The sequence below is a fragment of the Micromesistius poutassou genome (assembly GCF_964030765.1).
Source record: "Micromesistius poutassou genome assembly, chromosome: 10".
NCBI lineage: Eukaryota > Metazoa > Chordata > Actinopteri > Gadiformes > Gadidae > Micromesistius > Micromesistius poutassou.
Window position 1 is genome coordinate 4,823,010 of NC_140280.1, and position 8,996 is coordinate 4,832,005.

The window sequence follows — 8,996 nt, forward strand, 5'->3', positions numbered from 1 at the left end:
GAGGAGGGGTTAGCGTGAACGGGCATTTTTAGGCAGTTTCTGTTGCGAAGGGGGCGGGGACTCGCACGTAGTATCGACTCATCTGCGTCGTCTCCTCGTGACCGAGGGTTTCACGACATTACCCTCAGTCATCCACAGGTACACGCCCCTCACACACACTTCACCTGTGTGTGTTTGGGGATTTACATAGGGAACTGTGTGTGTGTGTGTGTGTGTGTGTGTGTGTGTGTGTGTGTGTGTGTGTGTGTGTGTGTGTGTGTGTGTGTGTGTGTGTGTGTGTGTGTGTTAGGACAGGACAGATAGACAGATAAATATATTTTATTTTTGGGCATCAGAAAAGTTCTCAATCCTTATGCTCATTTGAACATTGAGGAAGATTTAAATCTAATAAGACTTAGCTGAAACCAGCTTTAGATTTATTCAGTTCATGTGTAAATGGAAACATTAAAACACGTGAACCACCTCAATAATTGACTTGTTTAATGATTGTTGACAAACAGGAGATCAGTTATTGCCGTACGGAAAATGAGAGTTCAATGAACAACCTTTGAAAAAAACCCTCCATTGTTTGGTGAGTTTATTGTAAGGTGTGATTTCTGATCTGAACCATCTATCAAAAGGTTAGACAGACAGGTAGTTTGTGTCCTTAATAATGATTATACATTTTGTTCAAACTCCAACTGATTGGCTTTATAACCGCTTCATCTTGACAGATGTGTCGGATGATATTATTATTATGCATAATCTGTTTGAAATGAGGGAGAGAGGGATGGATACATGAACAAAATACATGTAGTAGCCTACATATTCATATTCTTCTTTGTAAAGCGAAACAAATATGTCTGACTGCACAGAATGAAAATGTATGTTCCAAAAAGTACATATTTTTGATTTTTGTTTGTATTGTGTTAATGTTAAGATGACCAATACACACACACACACACGCACGCGCGTACAGCGACAAGAAACACACACACACACACACACACACGTACAGCGACAAAACACACACACACACACACACACACACACACACACACACACACACACACACAGTGTTCCCTGTGTACATCCCCACTCTAACATTGTTCAGTCACTTCCTACCTCTGGACGTGCCGGTGAGACTGTGACTCATGGTGTCATTTGAATGAGACTCGTGTGTTTACCTGCCGGCACACCTGTGGGTGCTCAGGGGTGCGGGGGGGTAGTAATGTTATATCACCTATCACACCACTCATCCCCATCAAAACATCAACAATATCTGTTTTGGTCGTTGTCATAGAGGTAGAGTCCAGGTTGTTTTGGAAATAGTAGTAGATTTAGTCATCATAGCTGTTGTTATTGTTGTTATATGTAGTAGTAGTAGTAGTAGTTGTTGTATTCTAATAGTATTACTAGTAGTAGTAGTTGTATTATAATAGTATTACTAGTAGTATTTGTTTTACTAGTAGTGGAAGTAGTTTTACTAGTAGTAGTGGTAGTAGTAGTAGACCTAGTTTTTGATGTAATAATAGTATTATTCGTAGTGGTATTACTAGTAGGAGCAGTAGTAGTAGGCCTAGTTGTATTATAATAGTATTATTAGTATGTATTACTAGATGGAACAGTAGTAGTAGTAGTATTATAGTATTATTCGTAGTGGTATTACTGGTATAGGAGCAGAGGTAGTTGTATTATAATAGTATTATTAGTAGTGGTATTACTAGTTGGAGCAGTAGTAGTTGTATTGTAAAATAAGTATTATTAGTATGTATTACTAGATGGAGTAGTAGTAGTAGGCCTAGTATTATAATAGTATTATTCGTAGTGGTATTAGCAGTAGTAGTGGAAGTAGGAGTTGTTTTTCTATCAGTAGTAGTGATCTTAACTTCAAAAACAATAATACAACAGTGTAACGGATGTCCCCTTCTGCATCACGTCTCATCTGGTAGGACAGATACTGTATGAAGCTGTGGTGCAGTTGAGCTTGCGTGTGCAGGTCTCTCTCTGTAGGGTCCCAAATAATGAGAGCAGCAGTCTCCACCGGTCCGACAGGTTTGTAACCAACCGCCACACACACCGCTGGCCTACAGAAGCCTGCAAGGCACAGTCCCCTTCCTTACAAACTGCAATCAATGGGGGAGAAACCGTTCGGACTGTAGATAAATGTTTCTATGGCTTTCACGGGTTGTGGGTACAATTGCGCAATAGTCGAGATTCCTCGGTCACGTGTGACGCAGGCTCCCCGGTGCGGACTGCGCTCCCGGGTCACGTGTGGAATTGTTTGGTGACTCATATCTCCTCAGAAACTGTAAAACTAAACCTAACTAAACCTAACCGCGAAACTCTCGGATGAGTTTCTCCTGACTCTGCGATGTGATCCTACGAGGTCTTCCCCTGTTTGGCTCAGACTACGGAACACCAACCGACTCTCCCGTGTCTGCGTCTCCTCCCGGAGCGGCTTGGCTTTGGAGCCGATTCCTTTGTATCGAGGCTGTTGATTTTTAACTAACTGGGCCTCACCCTCCCACGGTTAAGCTCGTTTAACATGTTTGTTTCATAAAGAAAAACACGTTTCCCTTCTGCTCACGGTTTGAATATACACACATTCATCTTAATCCAGCAATAGGCCTATATGTGCTTTGTATGTGATTTACAAATGATGTATTGTGTGTGATCCTTGGTGCTTAATTCAAAGTGGATTAACTTCATTATGATTATGTAACCGTCATATTTATACATGATCTACAGAACTGGCCCTATTTTACATTGCATACTCTGCAAAATACTGCAAGCTCTATATAGACTTACAAATTGGAGTAGATCTATCCCCGGGTCGATACTGTAGCTGTGACTCACTCTAATGCAGGTGTTTAGCCCGCTCGTTTGTTATTGAGGCATAATAAGCTCAAGGGCAAATAAACCTTATTGAACAGCGGAAATCAGAACTCACTGCCGCCACCTTGTGGACAGCGGGACGAACTCACCCAAACAGACAGTAGAGTGAAGCGGCAACATGGTTTCATTTTTTGGTTTCATTTTCAGTTTGGAGGTATCTTATCGTGTGACACCTGTACGTTTGATTACGTGTTTATTCAAAATGTTGAATTCAGTACACGGATGTTGTCAGAACGCAACTAAGATGGTCACTTGTTGGGTTTTAAGCGTTTGATGCATCAACTGAATTTTTCTATAGTGTTTTTTCAAGACAGAAATCATGCATAACAAATACAATCAACTTTAATATCTGAATGAATGATTCAAAATGTTCATGTGTTCCTAGAATCTGCTTAAACGTCCTGCGATGACACGGAGCTTCTGATATCCGTTGATATTTATATTGTTATATAATATATTATATTGTTATATATATTATATGGACGTGTCCTGCGTTAATCTCTCCCGATTATCTTTTTGCAGACGGTCACTATCAGAGAGCCTCTCGCATGATTACCGTACCTCCGTAATCCCTCATCCATTCAGCGGGTTTATGGTGTGAGAAATCACACACACCCACACGCACACACACACACACACACACACACACACACTCCTACACACGCTTATACACACACACACACACACACACACACAATCCTACACACGCTCACATACACACACACACACACACACACACACAATCCTACGCACGCTCATACACACACACACACACACACACACACACACACACACACACACACACACACACACAATCCTACGCACGCTCATACACACACACACACACACACACACACACACACACACACACACACACACACACACAGATCTTCAATTAAAAAAAAAAAACACACACAAGACCATGTTTACAATCATACAAATATATGTCATTTTTATTGAGTAATACTCCATTATAAGTTATATTCCTTGAGTAGATGAAGAGAGTCACTGTAAAAATGCACACGGCTGGGATGAGTCAGTGAGGGTGTGCCTCTAATACACAGACACTCACCGGTGTCACCAACAGTGAAGTATGCATGCTTCGCAAAAAGGTGTCCCATGTCAACATGGGACGTTTCTCTTTTGTTTAGTATTTTTTATTAACTATCGACCGCTCAGTCTGTGCGCTGGTCTGGCGAGTCTGTCGCTGTTGGGAAGTTCCCTTCATCAGAAAGTTTCCCTTATAGCTGGAAAGTTTCCTCCAGAGGAACGTTCCGGTCGTGTGATCCTCCCGGTGTTGCTGGTCGTCAGTGAAGGTCGTGTTTGACCTTTGACCTGTTATGCCGGTGGCTCTGTTTAGGGGTCAGGAGTCTCACCCTGCTACCCAGGAGGTCAAGGACCCGCTGGAGGGTGGGGTGGGTCGTTTTGCGGCGGGGGGGGGGGGGGGGGGGGGAGGGGGCCGCAGGGTGAACAAATCGATGAACGAGTGAATGCGATCAGGGGCCATTTTGTGGGGCATGGCTTTTCGTTTTCGTTAGGAGGCAAACACTCCAGTATAGTCTGGTTCTGGAAGACGAGGAGAAAGGTCTGAGATTACCCAGAATTCCACAGAAAGAGGAGGAGGAAGGGCCAGTGGGCTTCTGAATGGGTTGGAAGACTTTTTTTTTTTTTTATCAGAAGGAAGTAGCCAGGAAGTAGCCAGGAAGTAGCTAGCCGTACAGAACTTGAATCTGAGTGCGGGTGAATTTGGAAGAGCGGGATCTGCCGTGTTTTTGCGGTCGACTCGTGAATGCGAGAGGTGTCAAGCGAAGGATCCGAGGTAGAGGTGTTTATACTGTCGCCTACTCTGCCTCCGCACAAAGAACCAGCGGTAAAAAAAGATAGAAAAACAACAAAGTAGAACAGAAGAGAGACACGGTTCAAACAGTACGTTGGTTATCGTCGACACGTCGGGCTGAAGATCAGGATGACAAGACGGGGGATACAGTTCAGATAAGTTGATTGTACTGACGGACACACAGCAACACTGACGGGTGGAACTCGGGTGGGGGAGGGGGGAGGGGGAGGGGGTTAGGGCGTGGTCGTTCCTGACCCAGGGACTGAGTCAGACCATCAGAGTTACATGCTGGTCGTACTAACATGGTAAGGATATGGCTTCAGTCTCTCCACCCTGATGTTTTCCACATGTTTGGGACGGAGTCGTCGTCACAGTTTTCCTGATATGTACTTTAAAAAAACAAATACAAAACAATAGTATAATTTTTTGCTATGTGTATGACGCTCCAAAATATTCATTATGGATGCGGTTGTTATTGCCATTAGAAGAGTATTGCCGAATAAAATTCAGAAGACCAGAATCGATCAATCGTCGACATGACTTTGGATTCATGGAGACTGTGTTTTTGATCACAGAAAACAAAAACAGAAAACGGTTTGAATTTGCTGGTAACTTCTTCTACAACAAAATAAAATACATAAAACCAAACATTCAATAGTACGCAGGAGGGTTTCCAGATGAAGGGGAATCTACACTGACGATGTGCCATCAAGTACCACCTATGAGAATATATATATATATATAATATATTATCTATATTTAATAATGAGACAAGAGCACCGAACACACACGTAAAACAAACCAATTTGACTTGAAGTGTTCCAGTTAAAGCATTCAGTAGCATTGTGTCACGCTGGGGCCGTGATGTCAAGATGTCTGTTTTCTATGAATGGGTCCTGGATCGGAGTACGTAACGAACCAAACCAGACGTCGCAAGCAGCCGTGGAAGGTGTTATCCGGACGGCCAGCAGGGGGAGCTAGAGATGCACCCATGAAATAAATAAAAGCCTAAAGATGAAAAGTAGGCGTGTGTGTGTGTGTGTGTGTGTGTGTGTGTGTGTGTGTGTGTGTGTGTGTGTGTGTGTGTGTGTGTGTGTGTGTGTGTGTGTGTGTGTGTGTGTGTGTGTGTATAAATAATGGACGATGAGGCAGGTGGGAGCTAAGCAACAAAAAAAGGAAATCCACATATCCATATTTATCTTGTTGTTCCACTGAATCGCGTTGTGACAAATGCACTGAAGGAACTACACATCACACTTCAAGTCAGATTGTCCCAAGGTAGCCCAAGACAGATTCCCTAAATCACAGCTTAGACCTCAGAACAGCGATCTCCTCTAGCGCAGCGTTGAACCACGCCGCTGGACGCAGTCTCTCTCCCGAGCATTGCCTTTTACAACATCCGACAGCGCTCCCATTATCACCCCAGCGCCTACTGTACCCAATCGGATTCTAACCCGCGTCCCTCCTCGTGCGCGGTGCTGGGTGTGCGTTTTATTCAGTGGCGGCGGTCGGGGCCCGGGTTTGATAACACATGTCGGCTCCTGAGGTTTTCAAACGTACTCCAGACCTCCGCATCCACCCCCCCACCCGCTCGACGATAACACACACACACGCACACACACACACACACACACACACACACACACACACACACACACACACACACACACACACACACACACACACACACACACACACACACACACAGTCCTCTGAGTTTCCGCTCAAACAACATGGCTTCTGTTATTGCACAGCGCAAGGAAATTATTGCTCTGGTGGCGATACGCTTTTATTCCCCCTTTTGGCTTTTATTGAATCCATCCATCTCTCGTTTTAATAATTCTGCTGTATTTGCTGTTTTTTTTGTTTTTTTACAGTAAGACTGACACACACACACACACACACACACACACACACAGACAGACACTCCCAATAGAAGTAAAATAAACCCATTATTCTGTACTGAACATTGTACTGGTCACCTTCACACATGCACGAATGGGTGCAACACGCACACACTTACACACACACACACACACACACACACACACACACACACACACACACACACACACACACTTACATGTAGGGCACAGAGAGAGGGAGGGAGGGCGGGGCGAGAGAGAGAGAGAGAGAGAGAGAGAGAGAGAGAGAGAGAGAGAGAGAGAGAGAGAGAGAGAGAGAGAGAGGTGTATGCTGTAGGACACGGAAAAGGATGGATTGCGCCGGAAATCAGGATTTCATTACGGCTTCAGTGCGCTATGATTGGCAGAACGTGAAGTCCAGCCCAGACCCTCCAGCCAGCGGAGGAGGGTCTGTCTGAACAGTCCAGCGTTTACCTCCCAGGACGTCGCCCCTTTTCTGGGTCTCTCTCCCCGCCCGGTTTGGTTTATCATCCAGCACACAGATGACCTCTGTGGGGGTCGCTGTTTCCAAGTCTCTCCTGGCAAGCCCCGACATGACTCTGAACCTGCTCGCTACGTCTCCTTTATACATTCACTCCAAAACCTACTTCATATCTCTAGACCTCCTGTCTCACATTCTGGGTCCGGTCCCACGGGTCCGGGAGACCATGAGACCTGCTACACGGCAGTCTGCTCCTCAGACCCTCCTAACCAAGAGACCTGCTACACTACAGTCTGCTCACCTAGGGCCTAGGACCTAGGGACCTAGGGACCTAGGACCTAGGGACCTAGGGACCTAGGGATTTTGGTCCCTCCTAACTACATTCTTTAGCCAACTGCTGCAACTTCCAAAGACGCTCAGGGTTAAGTTTCCTTCTGCCGGTCTTTGATTAGTTTGTTCTTGGGGATTCGTTTATCACATCGTCTCCGATTCATTAGGTTAATTAAGATTAATGATGGCCAGCGCCGCTGCGTTCCTTCCTCACGGTCAGAACCACAACATCGGCAAACCCACAAAGTCTGTCAACGTCTCTGTTCTGCTTTCTGTGTTCAGGAATCCTCCTTGTTCTCAAATAAAGAATGATAGAACTGATCTCATGCAGAGCTACAATAGAATAGAACTGATCCATTTAGAGCGGCAATAGAATATAAGTGATCTCAATAAGCGCATGTAGAGCTGCAATACAACAGAACGGATCTCACCTAAGCTGCAGTAGAATAGAACTGATCTGATGTAGAGCTGCGATAGAGCAACACCACTGAGATCATGAACCAACACTGTGAAGCTTGATGCGCTGTATTGAACTTGGTTTTATAACGGTTGACTGTATGACCTGCAGTCAGGTTTATACACAGTTCTGTGTGCTTGTGAATCTGTGTTGTACGGGAAGAGTCTCACAATTTTATGGCAACGTTTGGGTAACTCTGATGCTGAACGTTGTATTCATGAGCTGACGTTTTTTACAGGAACTAGAGTCTGTTTGAAAAATATAATATTGAATATGTTTCTATACTTGTATACTGTAAATAAGGCTGATTTCGAGTGGGGGTTTTCCACTGTAGAATCCTGTGTGCGTTAGTATTTCTAATACGCAGTTCGTTCTGCTCCAAATCTGCATAATAATAGAGTGTATTAAACACACTGGGGCTGGGGATGCATGTGTGCACATATTTATCAGCGTTAACAATATATAGGCTGAGGGAAAGCGGGTGTGTGTTTACCCCGCTCGCACAATATCCAAAAATAATGTGAAATTGGCAACACAGCGAAAACCGTAGATATGTAAATATAAACTCTCTCTCCTGAACCTCTCCACTGCGTTTCTACGTCTCACTTTCTGTATCACCCTGTGAACCTCTGCACCCCAGGGGGGAACGGGCCCCCCACACACGGTCCCCAGGGGCCCGTACACGCTCTGTCTCAGGGGCCGTTCTGGTTCCTCAGGAGAACCCACGGTACAACACATTCTTAGTCCTACAATCATCATTCTAGAGAACTCCTGCAATCTGACTTATCTGTCCTCTCTCCGTCTTACTGTCTGCCACTCTGACTGTCTGTCTGGCTGGCTGTCTGACTGTCTGTCTGACTGCCTGTCTGTCTGTCTGCCTGTCTGACTGGCTGCCTGGCCTGCTGTCTGGCTGGCCGTCTGTCTGACTGCCTGTCTGGCTGGCCTTCTGTCTACTTGCTTTGACTCACGTTCTGAAGTTCCCAAACCTCCTGGCTCCTGTCCACGTTCAGCAGGACCGGAGGAACCGACTTCATAATGTCGCTCACTTCTCTATCTTCTCTTCCATTGTCAAGAAATCCATTTCTCCCTGTGAACCCGTTGAAGGGAGATTTCCTCCTTATATCCTTCCAACTTCCTCAGATAACTGGG